Source organism: Cupressus sempervirens, chromosome 3 (genome assembly GCF_028749045.1).
Source record: "Cupressus sempervirens isolate cs-2001-9-10 chromosome 3, ASM2874904v1, whole genome shotgun sequence".
Lineage (NCBI taxonomy): Eukaryota > Viridiplantae > Streptophyta > Pinopsida > Cupressales > Cupressaceae > Cupressus > Cupressus sempervirens.
Window position 1 is genome coordinate 831499128 of NC_143120.1, and position 24193 is coordinate 831523320.

At 30.9% G+C, this 24193-nt stretch overlaps 1 protein-coding gene across 7 annotated transcripts in view; it reads left to right on the plus strand.

The window, feature by feature from the left end:
- The window catches only part of LOC149569361 (uncharacterized), a 99805-nt gene that overhangs the window by 67303 nt on the left and 8309 nt on the right, over positions 1 to 24193 (plus strand). The window lies entirely within an intron of this gene.

The following is a 24193-nucleotide window of genomic DNA, read 5'->3' on the forward strand; positions in this document are numbered from 1 at the left end:
ACTCGTATATACTGATATCTTATTCTCAAAATTTTAATATTCACCTCTGTTTTGAAAATAATTCTTTATGTCAAACAACAAATATCAAGATAAATAAATAACTTCTACAGTTCAGAATAATTCTGATAAATAATAATTATATTAATTTCTGGTTGAAGCAAAAAAATTGTCAGCAAATAATTATCATAGGAAATAAGAAGCATAACTTTTCTGTAGTCCATTAACATGAGCTGATAGAGTTTCTGGATGGAGCTGTCTAAATGTTTTCCATGAACATTTTGGATCCCAACAATAAGAATGGAGAAGAGTATAAAATAGGTTGCAAACCATGCTCTTTACAGTGTAACATTTCACAAAAAGCAAGGTATGTGATCTTTGTAAACACTTGATCCTCAACTTTCCAAAAATATTAGTTGAATACATCTTCCTCTCATGAAGGATGGTACTAACAGACATACTTTAGTCACAATCCATTGAATGAGTTGAAAAGGCTTTTAGATAAAATCATGAACCAATTTTAGTATCTATGTTTCAAAATTCATTTCATGATCCATTATTAACACATTCATGATCTATCATTGGGATGGTAAAAAGGTAAAATATGTGACATAGGTTGCAAATTATGTTCTTTACAACAAAGCATTTAAGGAAAGCGAGGTTTCTAAACTTCTAAAAAGTAATTTTGGTTTTGAAACATATTTCCCTCCCATCAAGGGTAGTATAATAGACATGATTTTTTCACATTTCAATGGACTAATTTTTTTGTGTCTATTTTCACTACTTCATGGGAGGAAAGTATATTCTTAAAGCCAATTGTTAAAAAATATTAAGGATCAAACTATTGAGGAAGGTTGTAGATCTTGCATTCTTTAAATGGCTCATTAGAAAGAGTGTGGTTTACAATCAATATTATATTTCCTCTCTTTATCGTAATGATGAATCATGGATTGGTTTGAAATGTAAATGCAAAAAAATCTATAAACAAATTTATTAATTTTAGCAATCAGACTGAAAGTAAAGAACAAAATAAATAAGAGATGCAACACAACATAGTAACACAATATTACCCTGGTAAACCTCCCTCTCGGACGTGAAAACCCCAACAATAATGTCCTCTGATTATATTTCTGAAATGATAGGAATCTAATTACAATTTTGTCAACTACAAGGCAGAAGAATGAATGCGATTAATCTACAATATGCAGAAAAGATTTGATACTATTTATCTTCTATAGAGACATTCGACTTGTTGCCCTTTATCTACTATAGTAACAATTTCTTGAATCTAATTTGTTGCTTCCTGCATGTAGTCCGTTGTTGTCTAGATATAATTTGTAGATGTTTGTGTTTTTTTCTCTTTTATGAAGAAATCACAGCCCTTTGAGGAGGCTGGCCTAAGCTACAACATTAACACTCCCTCTTAGCTGTTAATGTTTTATCATTAGAAGTAAATTATGCTTATCTGATATACTAATCTATGTTTTTCAGATAAATTGTTATTGCTGATTCTTATATATAATATATATTATATATGTAATATAATATGTATTATATATATTATGCATTATAGATTATTATATAATAATATAATAATATTATATTATATTACATATATGGTTAATATGTTAATATTATATATTAAAGATGAGTTATGCATATAGTTATTTATAAACTAAATGGTAATTAACTATAGAGACATGTCTCTTCCTCTCATATTATACATATATGAGATCCAAATCTGCATTTGGAAATCATCAATTACAATGACAATGAAAGTACATTTGCAGAAATGATCTCAATTACTTTAACATGGTATCAGAGCAAGTTGCAAATTTGTAAATGAACTGTTGAACAAGGCATCCAATCCGAGTGTGGGGTTGAAGAATGTAAAATGAAGAGAACTTATATAGAGATATTAAAGGCTAGATGCGACTATCATATCATATGAATGGGTAAGTACCGTAAAAGCTACGAACATGTGTTTTCACTGTAGATGAATCGAATAGTGAATTGGATTATACTGGGAGAGTGTATTTGGGAAGATGAAAGACAATCAATGCTCGGATAAAGAAGATAAAATAAATCATTATAATATGATAATATGCTCATTTCCACATTGGCTCATCCAATGTTGATGAGGATAGAACATTTAGTGATGAGGTTGCCTGAATTCCGCCAAACAACAATGTCTACTCCACACAACTCAATTATAGAGTAACCACACATGATGCTAGAATTTTTGGATCTATTTGTACTGAATAAAGACTTTGGCAATTAAGGAACCTTGTCAAGATGTGATAGAGGAAGTATTCATCGGAATAAAATACAATGATAGTTGATTAAGGCCATGCACCAAATGAAATGTTTCTCTACAGAGGAAAAGCTTTACGCACGTACAAAATTCGTCATCATGTGGGGTGGAAGCACAAACCTGTGTCACCTTTGGTGATATCAACAGGTGTTTCGGCCGGAACAGTTTCAGCCGTAAAGGTTTTGGCCAAAACAGTTTTGGCCATACATATGTGGCATTTTCTCGCACCAACGTGGCATGTACCATTTCTGTCGGAAGTGTTCTGACCGAAAGGGTTTCGGCCAAAACTTCAACTTTTTATAAAAGTGCCAAAAAACCTTTTGCGGCTATCATTTTGACTTTCACGATTCCCAGCTTCTCGAAGAGCGGTCTAGGTGTTTTGGCCGTAACAGGTTAGTGGGTTTTTTTCCCCTATTAATTTTTTTTTAAAAATGTGTTTTTTGATTAGTAAATGTTAATGGTACTTAAATTAATTATTTTTTACGTATTTTATGAGTAAATAGTTAGATTTGTTAATTTTTTAATATATTTAAATTGTTTTTTAGAAAAACATTAGTTAAAAATGTAGAAAAACATTAGGCAAAAATGTAAAAAAAAATTAGTTAAAAAATGTAGAAAAACATTAGGTAAAAATGTAGAAAAACATTAGTTAAAAATGTAGAAAAACATTAGGTAAAAATGTAAAAAAAAATAAGTTAAAAAATGTAGAAAAACATTAGGTAAAAATGTAAAAAACCATTAGTGAAAAAATGCAAAAAAAATTAGGTAAAAATGTAGAAAAACATTAGGTAAAATGTATGTTTATATGAAACTTAGAAACACTTTTACATTTATATGAAATTTAGAAAAATTGTTTGACGCTGTAGTTAAATCAAAATCTAATTTAGTTAAGAATTTTATTCTTTTATTGCATACACATGTGTACACTTAGTTATAATTTAATACATGATTTTATTGCATACACGTGTACACTTAGTTATAATTAAATTTCTAGACATTTGATACATGATATTTTTATACATTTGATATGGGTACATTATTCTCCAGATATATGTACATGTATGTTATCTATCTTTTAATGTACACATGTATGTTATTGATCTTTTAATGTCTTAATCTTTTATGTTTATGTATGTGTTATTCATGTTTTTGTATATGTTATTCATCTTAATGCTTTATATTCATGTTTTTAGTATTCAAGTTTACATGTATATGTTATTCATCTTAATGTCTTAATCTAAGTGTAATTAACTATATTTAATGACATGTCTAAGGGGAGATCCTACATTATACATAAGAATGTAGATTAATGTATATTTTATTTCATAGATGTATGTAAATATGTTCATGTTAAATGTAGACATGTATGTTTTCAATTTAATCATGTTTATGTATATGTTATTGTTTTTAATGTCTTAAAATCTAAGTCAATAATTAACTATATTTAATGACATGTCTTAAGGGGAGATCCTAAACTTAATATGTTATAAGAATGTCTAGATTAATGCACAAGTAAGAATATAACATATAGATGTACACATAAGAACATATAAAGACTGACCTAAAGAATGCATGTTACAACATTTTATCAATAAAAGTTAATACATATAAGAACATAACTTAGATTTTATACAAACATAAAGAATGTATATTTTATTTCATAGATGTATGTAAATACATATGTTCATGTTAAATGTAGATGTATATGTGTTCAATATTCATGTTTTTTGTATATGTTACTATTTTTAATGCCTTAATCTAAGTATAATTAACTATATTTAATGAAATTTCTTAATCTAAGTATAATTAACTGTATTTAATCTAAGTATAATTAACTATATTTAATGACATGCCTTAAAATTAACTATAATTAACTATATTTAATCTAACCATATTTAATGTCTTAATTAACTATAATATTTAATGACATGTCTTAATTAACTATAAAATTAACTATATTTAACCTACTAGATTGAATTAAGCCCTCACATTGAAAACAACCTCCTAAGAATACAAAGATACAACTTCAGATTCAACCCTACATCAAAGAGGCCTAAGGATCAAGTATCCTCTTGAATCTCACATGCAAAATGCTTACATAAGCAAGTATGTGGACTAAACCAGACAGAGTAGCTTATCATTGGACTTACTACCCACAAGATTGGATTCCCATGCCCTCCTTTCCCTAAAATCAACCTCCACCCAATCATCTTCCACCACATGTACAACTCTCGGTGTCTATAAATGTAAATCATTCAATTTTAAGTGAGATAGGTACCTATAACATCTCCCTTGTCATTGTTTTGAATTGTAAGCAACTATATGTAAGACCCCACAACTCACCATGGACAAATCAACTTTCTTCTCTAATATGAACACAATATGATTATTTAGGTCCAACTTGTCTCAGTTAGCCTACCCAAAAATCTTACATGTAACATCATTGTGGGTATCATAAATTACATAAAATAGACAATACAATGTTCCAACTATCTCAAAGAGAGATAAATGTAAAGTTTGGTGACATTGAATGCATTTATATCGTTCAAACAATATATTCCTAACGAGTCCAATTTACTAATAGGAGATACAAACATAACATGTTGGTTTCAGAAGTACTTTAAGTCATTCAGTTTAAGTAAATCTGACATATTGGTAATTAAAGTATTGAAAGTATTGAGGTAAGTCACTTAGCACAGGTTGAGTGAGTTTTATTGTTTTAATAGCACAGTATAAGTAAATTGATTCAATGTTGGGTCATTCCGCACTATGAGAAGAAAAGTAGGTGGGTTGGTTGGCTTGAACAATGGAAGGGAAATGATGGTGGGTTGATGGGGCTCTCTCAATTTGTGAAGGTAAGGAGAATTGGGCTCTTGATCATGAACATGTGGAGGGAGGTTGGAGTGGGCTTGCCTCTCCAATTCCAATTCCTAAAGTAGTTGTTCCAAATTGAGATCACCTAATGTTTTTTAATGCTCCTACTTTTAGTGAAAAACACAAACTTTTTGTGTGGGAAACTTTTGTATGGAGACTTTACAGGTGGGAAAAATCATTTTCAAAATTTAAATTTTGTGAAAGAGCAACAAAACAAGTTGATTTGGAATTTAATCTAAAAATACTAATAATATCAATATCAAAATGCTTATGTGATAGGTAACAAATACCAATTGAAATGGACTTTCTGATTAAATGAGAGAAAACTCATAGAGGTCTAATTTAATGACATGTCTTAATCTAAGTATAATTAACTATATTTAATGACACGCCTTAATTAACTATAATTAACAACATTTAATTAATAAAATATAACATGTAATATGTTTAACATAGAATATAACATATACATGTAAGAACATATAAAGAGTATGACCTAAAGAATGCATGTTAGAACATTTAATTAATAAAAGTTAATACATATAAGAACATAAAGATTAAGTACAAGTTACATAAAGAATGTATCATATAAGAACATATAAAGATTATATGTACATAAATACATAACAACATTAACAATCATATGTAAGAAAACATAAACAATGTATATAAATACATACAAATACTAAAGGGGTTGTCTTAAGGAGAGGTCAGGTAAAAGGTGGTACTAAGGGGATGTCCTAACAGGTGGTCTTAAACGGAGGTCCTAAGAGGTTGTCTTAAGGGGAGGTCCTAAGAGGCGGTCTTAAATGAGATATCCATGTCGAATTTAAATAAAAATAACAAAACATGTCTAATTTCACATGTATCCAAGATAAATGATTTGATGTATACAAATTTATAAAAAAAATATCTCGTCAACATTAAATGTGAAAGTATAAGAGCTATATAGACATAGCTGAACTAGAGCTCCACAATAAGTACATAGGTAAACTAGAGCTCCACAAACAATGTATTTTTAGGATCCTCTCTAGTTTTTATTATCTCTAGAAGTTTTTCATGTTCTTCAATAGACAGTTTCCACTTTTGATTTCCACAACGTTCTCTTCTTTGTATTACTTCAAATTGCAATTTGGTTGCTATAACATGGTTACTATAATGTAAAACCTTTTCTCCAGGCTTGTATTCAATAAATTCAATACCACTATCATTTACCCTTGTTTGTTGATAATATGTTCCTTCAATAACAACTGATCCAATTGGATATGATTGTTGATCAACATCTATAGTTCCTTCTAGCAACTTGTGTTTTGCTTTTGTGCATCTTAAAAGATAATAGTCCACATTTTCCGCATTATTTGGTAAGGCTTGAATTGCAAAAATATCTCCTGCATGTATATAAAAATATAAATTAATTTAAAAATGAATATACATGGATATTAATTTATATATATGTATATATGCACACAAACCTATCATAACTAAATCAGAAATGCGCTCATAATCAACTGAATGTATAGGATCATGAAATGTCAATGTTAGCATATTCAAAAGGAGGCTTTTTAACTATCTCCTTCAAATCCCCATGTGAAACATATCCATTCACAATATTTTCACATGCACTCACTGGATTGTCCTTAATGCAGTCATCACAAAAACATGTTTTCTCTCTTACTTTAATTATTGGAGGTTTATGGTTTCCTATAGTCATCACTTGATGTAAACTTCTAATATTAGGAATTGTTTGACAATTGTAAAGATTAGGTCGATCTATATCTATTACAAATACAAAAAATAATTGTCATATTTCAAAATAAATATTTAATAAAAAAACTCAATTTGATTTGAAAAATACATTAAAAATAAATATAACTTAGTTCACCTTTCACTTCCCAAAAGTAACGCTTATTGTATTCAATATCTCGAGTAGTAAAATGAACTTTGCACCATTCAACAATTTGATTTGTGCTCTCTATCCTATTCCCTGTATGTACATACTATCTATATAATTTAAAATATATGCTACTCTAGTATTAAACATGCACATTAAAAATGCATATATTTACTTGCAAGTTCATGTTGTCGAAGCGCATGTTTTATACATGCTTCTGTTCCATCATGCTCCCCTTTTCCGTGTCCACTTTCAAAGAAATTTCATAAAAGCCTAACATTGGTTCTAGCATGTTACATTGCTATCCAATTAAATGATTTTGCAGATTTGAATTGTCCCGTGAACATGAAACATGATAAGTATCTACAATTATCTGTGTACATGTATCAAATCGAAATAGGCATGTCCAAATAAATATAAGTTAAATAAATAGGTAAGTTTGTGTATACTAACCTACACATCCATCAGACCAAATCTAGTGCTCAGAAACATTTATTCCATGATTTATGAGATCTTCAGAGAACATTGCAAAACAATGAGCCACATAACTCCTATCATGAACTCTATCATCACTAATATAGAAATGAACCTCTTTGATGATGATGCATTCATTTTCATCCAACCTTTCTATTTGATCCACCTCAAATTGTGCATGTCTATAGGTCACTTGCACAAATATTGTAACTTGTTCAAAATGATAATATTGCCCTTGAAGCTCTGGCTGAGGTGTAAATGTATAATTCTTAGAAAAATCTACAACTAAAAGTATACAACCAGGTGGAAAATAATTTTTGGAATCATGAAACTGTTTAGCTTGCCATCGTGCACCATGACAATGTTGGCTATGTGGATATATCAATGGACAAAACTTGGTCATAAACTCATCATAACACAATTCACTCTCCTTCAATACAATTTTTTTGGTTTCATTTCCTATCTTATTTTGGTATGTCTCATAGTCATATCTCATCCATGAAACTAGTGTGGATTCATTAATATTCTCAATTTGCATTTCAGAAAATTTGCATAAATCTCCACAATCTTCACATTGATTTTTGATGCATTGCACTTTGAATTCATCTGAATCTTCTAATTTATCACATAATATGGACTTCACAAATTGTGTTGTACTGCTAGGGATGACCAAATTAGGATCAAGTACTGCCATAACTTTTTTATATGATTTCAAGTGTAGACCAAATTCAACATGATTTCGAAAACAAAAAGTTTCATGCATCTTATTTATGCATACAAAGGAAGGACGCAAACTCTCAAACATTCTCTGACATATTTTGACATTTGAAAATTCTTGTTTGAATGTTTGAAATAATACACTTTGAGTTATATCTATGAAACGTTTTGCATGTTCAATGTTGGCCCCTATCTCTTGATCTTAAATTTGTATAGTATCACGTATGTTGGAAGAAACACGAGAATGTGTGGTCCAAAATTCAACAACTTGTCTTTTTACATCTTCAAAAATTTTGTCTTTTTGAGGAACTCTACAAATATTCACCCAGTTATTCTCAATGTTATCATCTAGCATATTTCTCCTCTTGATGTATCTCTGGACAGTTCTTCTAGATATATGTAGTACATCATAAATTGCATGTACTTGTTTTCTATGTGCCAATTTTCTACTAGATATAGTAGTCATCAGTGCTCTATGTGCATTAGTCAAATCACCTCCTTGAGTTGTCTTGTCAATTTTTTTATAAGCATTTTGCAAGTTTTCAACTATTATTTTATTAATATTATGCGCATGGCTTTTCCCGTTATCAACACCCAACAACTCCAAAACAGGTCTCATATCTTTTCTCCTAAATAACTTGACAAATAATTGTGCCTATCCAAATATATTTTTATCCTTGAAATATTCATCCCACATGTTCGGACAATGCTTTTTAATAGTGTTATCATTTATCATATCTTTAGATGGAATTTGGTTAAAAAGTAGTTCCTCATCCAAATCCATCAAATTTGTTATGCCTTCTAATTTGTCTCTATTAGTAGAACTACCAATTTCTTCCTCTTCATTACTTTCATTTTCTTCATGAATCTCATCCTGTTCAAAAATTTCAGTAGGTTGGTTTTGGTTACGTTTTGTATGACCTTTCATTTTGTCACCTCTTGTTCTATCATATTTCTTGATCTTTTCCTTTTACTGCCCATTGAATACTTTAATCTATAGAAACAAAAAAATTAATTTAGATTTCACTAAATACCAACTAATGCTTCAATATAGAATACATAAAAATAAAAATAAGTAGATGGGAAAAAACACCTTCAAAATATTCGATCCTTTGCAATTCTGATTAAATCTACAAAATAGTTGCTAAAAATGGCTTCAAAATTAGTTGTTTTCCGAAAATGCTCTTCCAATTTTCATTTTTTTGTATATTTATTTAAACAAAAGAAAAAATAAACTTTATTTTATATGACACAACCACATTAACTGCGTGCGATTTAATCGACCGACGGGGGTTTCGGCTGGAACAATTTTGACCGAAAGGGTTATGGCCGAAACTACAATTTTGACCGAAAGGGTTACGACCGAAATAGTTTCGGCCGTAACTCCTTACGTGGCATCCTAGGTGGCAAGCACATAAGCAAAAATAAGAACTTCTGTAAACATCTCACTTTGAAGGCCAATTTGACTTACTAAATTGAAGTTTTTTTTAAAACTAAAAATATACTTTTGTAGGTCTCGGAGTCACGATTATGATCATATAAATTTTATTATTATTTTGATTATGGATAATATGTTATAATTTGAAAATATTACAAGTAGGTATTTTAAGATTCAGGAAGATGTCTATTCAAAAATAGTAAATCATTTTAAAAAGTTATTATTATTTAATGCTGCACTAGAGGAGAGAGTCTTCTTCAAGAATATGTAATTAAAAAATAAATAAATGTAGATTTGATGGAAAAAGTTTGACGGGAGAAAAAATTTGTCAATTTCTAATAACTTTGACTTTGATCAGTTATGACTTGAAAAATATTAGCCAAATTTCAATTTTGCTTTTTTGGTGCACTAGGTATACATGTCAACTCTAACATATTCCAAAATCAGACCAAAATATGAACATTTGCATATATTTGTTTGACGGGAAAAAAACTCTATATTTTCAGCATTTAAAAAAAAAAAAAAAATAGACTTTAAAAATTCAAAAATAAATAAAATTTTCACTCAATTAAAAATAATAATAATTATAGACATAAACTTCATCCAATGTTACACATTTCATTAGTTTACATCATCTTCAAATTCTAAACACAAATGCCAATGTCATTAAAGTTGAAGAGTTTAAATTCTGATATCACTTTTCCTTTATAAAAGGTGATATAGGTTTTTTCTTTTACCCTGTGAAGATTCAATCCTCATGCCTCTATCATCTTTGTTCAACGAAAGACATGATTATTCTTCAAATCATTGAGAAGTTCAACACAGTTGTATACACCGCCCACCGTCAGTCACGTTCAATTGTTTCCTTCCAACACAGAAAGTACCTATAAGGAGATTGATTGTGGGTGACGAGGAGAAAAGGAGATGATGCCAATCGAGACTTGTGACTAATGTTTGTGCATAGGTGAGCAATGAACGATGACTGGTTAATTGATTTACAATAGGTCACATCATCTAAGACAACCGAGGAAATATCCGCATATACTGTCACACCCAACTTGAGACATTAGGTCCCATGTGACCAAGAGATACATCAGAGCATCGAGTCCACCAAGGAGGGGTACACTCTCATTTGGTCTACATGGACATTACACATCCCTACTCCGACCACATAAATATTGCGACTCTTAATAGATGGATGATGTCCAGAATCACCCTGAGTGCAAATAATGCTTGAACCAATGGCATTTTGACACATTGGAGCAATGACTTGGGGTTCATCATCTCTGGTACTCATCATGAAGATATCAAGGATTTCATTGTGAAGGTATCTTCCTAAAATAAGTTTGGAAGTTCAAGGTGATGGGCACCTATGTGTTATGGCATGATTAATGATACGATTAACATTTGGAATCCAACATTAAATTATGAATCATGAGGGCATTGAAACATGGAGGATAATAATGTGTTTGCCCAATGCATTCTAATAGCCCTAAGTTGATGGAATAATCTAAGGCCTAGATTCTGGTGCAAAGTTTTAGAGAATGAAGAAGCTCTTGTTCATCTTCCCTGAAAACCATTATGGAAGGTAGAGATAAGTATTATGTAACGCCCCGCTCGGGAACCCAAGAGAAATAAACCTAACGTGTTATAATGTTTACTAAACTATTTTTTTTTTAAAGTTTAAACAACATCAAGATAACATTAATGCGGAAGCAATATGAACATACACAACACATACACATATGCAAATATAGGTACAGTTTCAATTCGTCAAGAGTTCCTATACGTTGAGTCACATTTAATTATTTTAAATTAATTAGTTTAAGTTTTAAGTACAATGTCTCATGAACATAAAGAAATAACAAATACATAATCGCATAAGCAAATGCATAAGTATACTAATACAATGAATGTACATCCACTAAATAACATCCACTGCACATGTCGCAGGGTATGTGAAAATAGATACTGTACAATAGAATACACGATAACATATATACATCATCTGAAAAGAAGTCTGTAAGATAAGAAATAAGAATGATAAAGGTACATCTTGTGCAACGAACATCCAACAGCTGGCAATGTGAAGGGGACCCAAATGGTAAGAAGGCACTACCTCCCGACCGCGTGGTTACCTAGTCAGGCTTCCACTCCCACCGTGCAGGGAAGATAATGAACGATCCACATACGGCTATCAAACATAAAACATTCCTAGGCAAGGTACCCCTAATAGCCAAAACTACCTCAAAGGTAACACATACTACTCAAGAAGATAAAATAATCCAAAGAAAGAACACTCAATCCAATACTGACACCACATAACCAAACATCATACACAAACCAAGTATAAACCAAATACCAAGATCATAAGATAAAGTCAACGAAAGATAATCACCTCAAGTCAAAAGCCACATGTCAAAAGTACAACATCCATGAATCACCAATCATCACCAATGATAGTAAATAACCATAATAAACACATCCGACAATAGATACACCACCAACAATAAGTACACCACATCCAACAATAAGTACACCACCAGAGATACACAAAAACTAGAGAGGAGACTTAGGCTACATACTAGGGAGTGTCATCACATGGCTGCTTGAGTTACTCTGGATTGATCTCTTAAGAGACCCCGGACCCTCAAGCGTTGAGTTACCCAGGACTGGTTACTTTGAACCCCGGACCCTCAACATCACACATATGGAAAACTAGAAAGCCCTCTCAAGAAGACGAGGCACTCATCTCATTCCCATCCTTAGTCTATACAAGCACTAAAGGCATGGGTAGATCAAATATCTCTAATTTATCTTTTTAGTGTGTTTTCCCCCCATAAATTTTAATTACTAGATTATCACTTATTACATAAATTGCATTAGGTTACCCTGGTACTGACCACTTTGGGTCCCGGACCCCTATGCAAGCCACTCCCAAGTCACGTACCTAGACAACCTCTCCTAAGCACATAAAAATACAGTTGTGTCCCATACCACAACACCCATAAAGATCAAACTCGGTTCCTTAACAGGCAACCTGATAACAAGATGGATCAAACTAAATCCAAATACATATAAATGCTCACAAAACAAATCTCATAAGTATAAAACTCCAATTTGAATCACAAGAATCATCATAACATCTAGCCACATAATAGTATCCAAGAAATCTCACAAAACCTCTGGTGTACATCCTAGACTGGTCGACATCTAATCAACACCAAAATCCAAAAGCATAGACCATACAAGCAAAACAATATAGTTTTATAGTTGAGTTTGATTTGAAAAGACATAATAGAGTCAAAAATAACGTTTTCAATTTGCATTTCAATGAACGTTAAGTGAATAAGATTCTCAATTTATTAAAGTCGTTATTATCGATAATTTAAATAAGTTCAATACTTGATTCAAATAACTTTCTTATATTAATTAACCTTAGTTAAAAAAGATTTTAACTAATTTAATTAATACATATATATTTTAAGCAAAACCATTCTAATAATATTTAATTAATTATTAACTAGATAATACCAATAACAATACTAATTAATTAATTATAAAAATAAATAAATTTTAATAACGTTTATTAATCAAATTCATTAATTAAAATTTTGTTGAATTTAATATAATTATAAAAGAAATTTATTAATAATTATATTAAATATATAATCGATTAATAAAAATTCTTATAAAAATATTTAATACCTTTTTAAAAATTATATATATATATATATATATATTTATAATATTGTTGCGTGATTAAAGGCCCGCCGACCTGTTTCCTGCGGCAGCAGGGTACCCTGCTGCATGCAGCAACAGTACAACTGCTGCCTGCGGCAGCAGAGGTACCGGCTGCCGCAGCTTATTAAAGCCGGTAGCAGGTACGGGGGGGGGGGGGGTTATAACCCAACCCCATTTAATATTATTATTATTTTTTTAAATTAAATTTTTTTTATAAAATTTTGTAAATCGTTTCCCTTCTTTTTTTTTTTTATAAAAAGATTTGTTTATAATATAAAATTTATATTTATAAAAAGTTTATTACATACTTTCTTTCTAATATATAGATATATATCGTTTAACACAATACTCTCCCTCTATGATCACAGTTAAAAAAAAAATGCAAACATATATATATATATATATATATATATATTAAAAGATTGAAATTTTAGTCTAATAGGAACAATAAATCGAACCCTTCGAATTTTCAATCCCAAGATTTTCATTTCCACAAACAAACCCTTTCTAATTTTAAATTTCTAAATTCCAATTTAACTCAAAAGCCCAGATCCCGATTTATTTCCAATTTCTTTCAATTGCAGAACGAGGTTATTTAAATAGTTTTTCAATCCGGATTCACAGATGGAATCAAAAAGCAAAAGATGTAGAACGAAGGGTGGCAAGATTCATACAACGGAATTTGAGAAATCAATTTCAACAAGCACGAAGAAGACAGAGATCCAAAAATATTTCTACAATCCCTACCTTGATCTGATGCTAACAATCTGGTGAAACCCTTGCTAATCCAAACCCTTCAAAGCTTCCAAAGATTTCTTTGTTCCCCTTTCCAAAAGTGTGTTCCCTGAAACCTATGTCTGAAAACTTGTCTCTCAAAAATCTCCCTTGAAAAATGAACCCTCAAATTTTGATAAGGAGTTCTCTTCCTATAATCGGGGCACTAATTGTGCGTTTACCCGAGAGGTCTCTTGATCCCCTTTCGTTAACTCTAAAATCAACCTTTATTTATCTTATCTTTCATATTTTCATGCACGTTAAATGGATTATTAAATCTCTTTATTTAACTTTCCACTTTACTTTACTTTAAATTAATTTAATAACCTTTTAAAATCTCATGCACACTTTCTTAGAATATCTTTATTAAGTTCACATGTTTTTTATCTTTTAAATTAATCTCTTATATTTAAAATTCATTCATGCGAACTTAAATCTTTTCCATAAATTAATATCTTTTCCTTTTTTAATATATTTTGAACGTTTAATTTGATAAATATTTATTAACTTAAATAACAATAATATTTAGCATTTATTTAAAAATGAACTCTAAATATATTATTATTAAATTAAATAAATATTATCATGTTCTAAATTTAATCTTAAAACTTTTATCTTCCAATTCAATTCTTTATATTTAATTAATTTCTCAATTAATTAAATATAATTAAATATTCATAATATCATAATAATTCTCCATTAAATTAAATTATTAATTTAATCTATTAATTAGACTTAATTAATAGAAATTCATCAAAGACTCACAAAACAACATACGCACAAAATACTCACGGGTTTAAAAAGGGTAGACAGTCTGTTACGAGTCCTCCTTGCAGGACAAGTATTATAGGCTTATGGCTAGGATTGGACCTAATCATTATCTTCCCATTCTCACCATTTGAGTATTTGTAATAGGGCACGCTCATCCTGGCAATTCAGGGAAGTCGATGCCCGGTACCTGCATCCTGCATAAAAGACGAGCATGTATATGTATATAATATATCTGAACTAAATAGACAATGGCGGGGAGTGGTTCATCGTGTAGATCCCGACTAGCAGGTGACTACGACTCCCTCCCTTAACCACATCAAACACGTCAGACAGAAAGATAAAATAAACACGCGCACCATACACATGCAAGTATGGGGTAAGTATCGTAAAAATCATAAGTCTAATATCAAATGCGTACATATAATAATGCATCTCTATCAATACAACATAATCATCATTAAAGACATCATGTTAACATTTTTATGAAAGAAACCACATTTACTAACTAGGATCATCAAAATACCATTAACAACACATGAATGAAATCAACTAAGCAATAATAACCGATGCATTTGTAATTCAAGACATGAAATAATATCATAATATTGTAAATCCAATATCTCTAAACTAATCAATGCATAAAATCAACCTAAAAGAATTTGACAATGATAACAAAAATGCGAACTAGGTGCAGGCACTACATATTATGTTACTTAAGATTATTAAATATGTATATAGTAGTGATATGGGAATAATATAGATTAGAATGTGTCTATTACTTAAAGTTATGGATTATTGTTTGGTATTATTTTTAAGATAATGTTATATTATGTTTATCTTCGATATTCATTTAATGATATTTTATTATCAAGTTGAATACAAATATAAATGATTTTATTTATTGAAATAAAATGAGAATATTTGTGATAATAAATTCTTTATATGAAATGTATATATATAAAGCTAGTCATTATGAATAATGACATCAATCATGAAATTTATAAGGGTATATGGACAATACATACATCCTAAGTTACAGCTAGGAAATATTATATTGATTCCATAGAAAATAATAATATGTTGAAAATATCGATTAAAGTATATCTATAGAAAATTGAATATATGTATATATGTAATTAGTTAAAGGGACATATAATTGTTATTAGAATAATAATATTAATTTTGATTATTATCATTATGACCATTCATTTTAATTTGTATAGTATGGTGAGATAATATAAACCTAAATATGTGATCTCTAGTAATGGATATATATGTCTTTTGATTTCATATTTATTTTGATAAGGAAATATGTATATATGGAAATAAAGAAAATATATGAAAGTGAATCAAGTATTGTCTCTAAGATATTATCCTTTGATTACAAGAGAAAATTATTTTTCGATTATTATATACTAAGAAATATCTTTCTTACCTATATTTCTATACATATAAGCTATGTCCCTTGATCCTTTTCCTTTGAGAATTTTATTTCAGGGAAAAAGAGGGAGGTTGATATATTAGGCAACTTTGAAAGAGAGGGAGCAGAAAATGATATGATTAAGTGAATCTCTGGTGATCTCGATCATATTGATTTAGAGGGAGTAAACCATGTTGTGATGGAGTCTTCAATGATCAATAAATTGTAACAGTAACGAGGACTATAATTCATTCAACTATGTGATCTTAATGAACCTACCCCTTGTGCACATGATATGAAAGTGCAAGTTGGAATTTAGAAAGAAGTATTCAAATTTGATGTGATGCGAAAGTGTTCAATGATATACGAGTGGTAACTTTACATTGTGGGGGGAATAATAGGTAATGTTTCATTCCCACTTGAACCATTCTTAGAAAAGGAGATATTCCATGATCCTCATGGACAGATGAGTACTTGTATCTTTTACATTTATCTATTCATTTATTTGTAATTCTATACATACTATAAGGGTCATTTTCTTTGATCTTTTCCTTTATGTTTGAGAATATTCTTACAGGAAAAGAAGGTTGGTACTTCAAATATACTACCAAATATTGTGCAGACTAAATCTAATGAGAGTAGTTCCAAAGACCCTGATGATCAAGATGGATAAAGTGTGGCTCTTGATGCAAGTATCTTTGATGATTGAGATTATGTAATTCTTCTACATTAAGAGGGAGTATCACACTTCTTCGAAGACAATGCTAGAGCTTAGAAGATTGATACTTAGAGGGAGTCTAGAAATCCATATGGGTGATTGCATGATGTTGATGGGCCTACTCCTATGCATATCATGAGGGAGTGATGAGTTTGATAGGCATCCTTGGGAAAAAAGAGTTCCTGAGGAAGTAACAAGAGGAACCAACTTCCCAGGATTGATGTTTAAAGGGAGAAATTTTTGAGATGCAATCCTTTGTGGATGATATCATCTCTATGAGGAGAAGTTCTAAAGAGAAAAAACTTGGTATGATTTGTAATATTGAATATTGAATTAAAAAATTTCAATTCATGTGAGTTTATGCTTCTATTGTTGTTTAGTCGCATCATATATGTAATGAAAGGTGACAATCTTTCATGGACATATTTATTTAGAAGGTAATTATTTACAAGGTGATGATCTTGTAAATCATAGGCTTGTTACCATGGACATTTCTAAACATTGCTTCAAGCAATTAGAGATCATGAGTAATAATGTTCATGGACATCTCTAGACATTGCTTCAAGTAATTAGAGATCATGAGCATCAAATTTTCATGGACATCTCTAGACATTGCTTCAAGCAATTAGAGATAATGAAATCTTATGTTATTATTATGGACATCTCTAGACATTACTTTAGGCAATTAGAGATCATAGATAACGAACTCATGTTCCTATCATGGACATCTCTAGACATTGCTTCGGGCAATTAGAGATCATGAGTAAAAAATTTTCATGGACATCTCTAGACATTGCTTTAAGCAATTAGAGACCATGAAATTTTATGTTATCACTATGGACATCTCTAGACATTGCTTCGGGCAATTAGAGATCACAGGTAACATTTCCATTGTGTTTACTCTAGATATTGTTTCAAACAATTAGAGATCATAGTATACTTTATGATAGTGTTCATAACATGGTGATTTTTGTTATCTGACTTATATATGTTTCAATGTATGAAGATCAAGCAATCAGGTATTCTATACTAAAGTTCTAATGGTGTATTACCTCTCCCTTGCTAAAGAGGGAGTGTTAATGTTTTAGCATCAGTAGAAGTAAATGATGCTTATCTGATATACTAATCTATCTTTTTTAGATAAATTGTTATTGCTGATTCTTATATATATAATATATAATATATGTAATATAATATATATTATATATTATGCATTACATATCTTATATATATAATATATATAATATAATATGTATTATATATATTATGCATTATATATTATTATATAATAATATAATAATATTAGATTATATTACATATATGGTTAATATGTTAATATTATATATTAAAGATGAGTTATGCATATAGTTATTTATAAACTAAATGGTGATTAACTATAGAGACATGTCTCCTCTCATATTATACATATATGAGATTCAAATCTGTAGTTGGAAATCATCAATTACAATGGCAATGAAAGTACATTTGTAGAAACGATCTCAGTTACTTTAACATTAGCTACGAGGCATCCTTCTCGATATCTGAATTATGTAGTGATATCCACCATGGTTACTCTGAGAGGGTGGGTCTATCATGGATACTTCATGAAAGTAAAAAATAAAAAGGAACATAAGTGTTTATTGTCATTTTAACATGATGTTTACTATAGCTACTCCTAGAGGATGAACATGCACATCATGAAATTTCTTCCATAACGTCCACCATACCTTCTTCTAGAGGGTGGATCCATCATGCCTACTTGTAGAGGATGGAAAAGTCTTACACCTCAAACTTCTCCCAGAGAAGAGTGTATCACCACATTCCCTACTCATAGAGAGTGGTTCTACCATACTTACTTGTAGAGGGTGGTTCCACCATACCTACTCGTAAAGGGTAGTTTCACCATACCTACTCGTAGAGGGTGGACACTAAAGGATAGCACCTCATATTTCTCCCATACAAGAGTGCATTACGACCTCGCCTACTCCAAGAGTGTGTTTCCACCATACCTACTCAATATGGTGAGCAATGAGGCTTGCACCTCAAACTTCTCTCAGAGAAGAATGCCTTACCACATTTCCTACTCAACAAGGGTGGTTTTACCATACCTAATCATAGAGGGTGGACAATATATCTCAATGTAGGATTAATGTTGAGACCCCCTTGTAGTCAAATCTTCATTCTCCACAATTCTAAGCTTCTCTTGGAAGTGTGTGAACTTTACTTGAGAAAGAGACTTAGTGAGAACATCTTTTGTTTGCTCCTTAGTGTTGATATACTTCATATGAATAGCATTCCTTTGTGCCATAAAGTGATCTTAAATTTCCACTAGACTGATATAGAGTTTCTCATAGCTTTGGTTATCACTAAGAGTAATTGAAGGTTCCAAGATTGTCCAAAAAATCTTGTAATGAGTTTTTGAAGTCGTATTGCTTCTTGAGTATCCATACATGGTACAATACATTATGCCTCTGCAATACTTAATGCCATTGTAGATTGTTTCTTGCTACACTAGGAAATCATAGCAGATCTCAAATTGAAGCACATTCCAAAAGTGCTTTTATGATCCTTGACACTTCCTTTGGATCTAACATGATATCCTAAACATAAAACTCCCTCTTGATCCCTACCTCAACACAAAAATCATGAAAACTACCCGAGGTGTATTCATCTCCATTGTTAGATCTTAACACTTTAATTCTTTTCCTAGAAAAGTTTTCAACCAATGCCTAAAACTCTTAAAATCTACCTAGGACTTCATCAAATTCTTTTGATTTCAAGAGATAGGTCCATGTTAAATCATAGCAGATCTCAAATTGAAGCACATTCTAGAAGTGCTTTTACGATCCTTGACACTTCCTTTGGATCTAGACATGATATCCCAAATGCAAAACTCCCTCTCGATCCCTACCTCAACACAAAAATCATGAAAACTACCCGAGGTGTATGAACACCTCCATTGTTAGATCTTAACACCTTAATTATTTTCCTAGAAAAGTTTTTAGCCAATGCCTAAAACTCTTAAAATCTACCTAGGACTTCATTAAATTCTTTTGATTTTAGGAGATAGGTCCATGCTTTTCTAGAGAAGTCATCAATGAAGATTACATAATAATAAAAATCACTTGAGAGGCAACATACACAGGCCCACATAAATAAGAATGCACAACAGTTAATTTCTCCTTTGCCCTACTTTTACTTTGATGAAAATGGCTTTTTACTATTTTTACCCACAACACAACCTTTACATGTACCTTCATTAATATGACTAAGTTTAGGTGTAACTTTGATTATCTTCTCTAGTGTAGGAAGAGCTTAGAAGTCAAGATGCCCGAGTCTTCTATGCCACAACTCGCTTAATTCAGTGAGCTAATGAAGAAAAGCTCAAACTGTACGAGTTGAAAGCTTTTATAGGCTATCATATTGATTCCCAATGACACAATAAAATTTGATGCTATATTTCTTCGACCATCCAAGTACTCTTCCTTCAGAAGAGTCAATTCGATAACCTTGATCATCTAGGGATGATATGGAGATAAGGTTCCTCTTGATTCCCAACATGAACAAGATATCATTAAGGTGGAGAGAAATTCCATAACCTAAGTTAAGGGAAGTAGCACCAAAACCTCTTACAAAATAGGGCACAATTATCCAATGATCATGTGTAGGTTGGACTCCTCTACCAAATCAAACAGACACTCGTAATAGACAGTGATATGTCTTGATACTCCTTAGGAACATTGCTTGACAAGGCTGAAATGAAGAGGATTTTTTCAACATTCTTTTGGTTTGAGAGTTCATTTAGATTTGCTTCTTGTTTCTTTGCAAGAGATGGATAGTTCCTTGCATAGTGATCATAATTGTCACATTTGAAGCACTTGATGTGAGAAAGTTCCTCCCTCCTCTTTAAATCAAGAGCAAAATCAAACCTTTGATCTTTGTTGATCTTGAAATTCTTCTTCTTTCAATATCTTCCTTTCTTCATGTTGGACTGAGTAGTAAGAACATAGTTATCTTCTCAATGTGAGTTTTTTATAGTATCTCTTGGGACTAGGCTTGATTCTTCTTCAGTGTAATCTCCTGTTAAAAGATCAAACTTAGGGAGTATTTATCTTGCACTTATCCCTTGTATGTAGGATTCCTTAGATGTTGGAAGACTATTGAGGGCTAATATGGTTGAGTCTTTATCATCAACAACATTTCCAATAGATGGGAGTTGGTCTCTCAAATTATAAGTTATCATGAGGCATGCTATGATAGTCTCTCCTTTGTCCATCTTGATGTTATGGAGGTACTACTTCAAGGCTAGAGTCTAACTCATGTTGTTGATTTCATACATCTCCACCAAGGCTCTAAACATTTGATTTGCAATCTTCAAATTGGAGATGATAGGTTCAATGTGGTCCTTTACAAAATCAACCCAAATCTATTGAGCTTGACAGTATTTCTTCTCCCATTGAATTTTTTTATCTTCATCTTTAGGATCGATAGATTTTCTATTTACAAAATCTGCAAGTCAATTCCATCATAAGTTAGAATCTCCATGAGGTGAAGTTGGAAGCACCATCCAACCTATCTTCAACCTTTGAGACAATGCAACATCTTGAATGGAGTAGAAAAAAATAGCTAACAAAAATGGACAACTACTCTCAATTTGATTACTCCTAACTCAAACCAAACTTTGATATCGTGTTAATTTTAGCAATAAGATTGAAAGTTAAGAACAAAATAAATAAGACATGCAACACATAACACAATATTACCTTGGGAAAACCTCCTTGGAGATGAAATACCCAACAACAATGTCATGATCTAATTATATTTATCAAATGATAGGAGTTTGATTACAATTTTACCAATTCCAAGACAAAATAATGAATACAATTAATCTGCTACAAAGATGTTTGACTTGCTGCCCTTTATCTCCTATAGTAATAATTTCTTGAATCTAAATTGTTGTTTCCTATATATAGTCTTTTGTTGTCTAGGCAAAAGTCATGGATGTTTGTGTTGAATTATGTTTTATTTATTTTATGAAGAATTCATGTCATTTGAGGAGGTCGACCTAAGTTACAACATTAACAAATGAGTGAGAGAGAGAGAGAGAGAGAGAGAGAGAGAGAGAGAGAGAGAGAGAGAGAGAGAGAGAGAGAGAGAGAGAGAGGTTAACATTTGTGTAGAAAAGGATAGATGGTACCCCAACTAACTTGTAAATATAAGTTAATGGTTGTAGTTGGTATGATAGAAAAATGTATGCTAGTAAAACTTTACATTGTTTGACACCACTTTTTGTTGTCACATTTAGAGAGGGGGATTGGGGAGCTGAGGAGGAAGGCAAGATTCCAATGGGATGAACTAGTTAAAAATATCAAGAAGATTATTGAGAATTATAGAATTAAAATGTAACATTTTGTACAACATTCCATTTATGATTAACATTTGTGTAAAAGAAAATAATACTTGAAATAAATACTTTGTAGTTATGACCAATTCATATCTCCAAATAGGGTGACCTTTATTTAGATTTTGTATCTTTATGATTTACTATGCCACCATATAATCAATTTGGTTCCTTGTCCATGACATAACATCCACATGGTATTTTTTTGGTGATAGATGGAGTAAGACATCCAACTTTGGCTTGGTTGTTCCTTTAGATATCATAAGTTATGCCACTGTTATTAACAATGGGTAGAGTATTAGACACCCCGTTAATTCTAGTAGTGCTAAGGATGATGAAATACCTTTATAAATAGTAGTAAAAATTGTACAATGAAAGATACTACATGTTGGTTTTTGTATTTATTCACTTGAAGACACTTAGGGTCCTTTTGGTTGGTGGAAGATGAGTGGAATTGATAGTTGCAAAATTTGGATATGAATTTTTTTGTTTTTTTCAAAAAATGAAAAATGGAATTAGAATTTTAAACTTCTAATTTTACTTCAAAATTAGATATCCAATCTTCTCTCTCCGAGCTAGGAATTGGAAATCAAAACATGGTTTTCCTTTTTGTGGAGTTGCTCAAAATGACTTTTTGGAGTCTGCCCATTAGTACAAAACAATGTTTACCTATTTTTTTTTATATCATTTTAGTTTTCACTATTCACCCTTTGTAACTCCACGTGTTCACTGGTACAGACAATTAAACTAGTGCATCAAATATATACCAAGTATTTGATAAGATAATTTTAGTACATACAACTATCAAGGGTTAAATATGAGTGGGTGTGAAATCTTGGCTTCTAGAATTTAGTATAACTTCTAGAAAATTGTTCATGAAATTGTTTTGCATGAGGCTTTCACTTCTAGAGGTGAGTCTTTTCTATATGTAGGAACAAATAAAGAGAAGCGTACATCAGTTCAAAATGACTCAAACATATGACAACATATGCCTTGTGGGTCCACGAATTGCAAAAATGGGAAAAATCCACTAAATTGGGCTTTCCACCAAATCTCATAAGCTCATAGATAGAATGGTTGAATCCATCCAAAGTCAGATTGTTGGGATTAAAGAGAGTGTTGAAGATCATGATCTGCAACAAATTCAGAGATGTGTAGAATTTTTTTTTCTTGATATCTATGGCATTTCCCTTGTCCTTGTATATGAGTCGAATTGGGTGAAATCCCTCATCTCTTCGGAGATGTTGTAGAGCTTCTTTTCTTGTGTTGCTGAAAAGCTCCACTATTGAGATGTGTTGAGGTTGCATCACCGAGCTCCATATTCCAATTCCAATTTGAAGAACCAAACACATAAAAATGTATCTTCCCACTCATCTTCCAAGTGAACCAATTGATTAAATTAAAATCCCAAAAATTATTTTCAAGATATTAGGGCGCATTGCCATTATAAACAATTTATAGAAAACACACAAAACTGAGATTTAGGAAACATTATTTTGCAAATAATAAATTTTGATTATTTTAAATTTATTTGTCATATTGAATTTAGTTTCCACATGTTGAACTAAAATGCTAAACTAATTAGGTAAGCATTAAAAGTATATAATATGCTCAAAGGTAATCTAGTAATTATGGTGAAGAGAGAGATATAAGACATAAA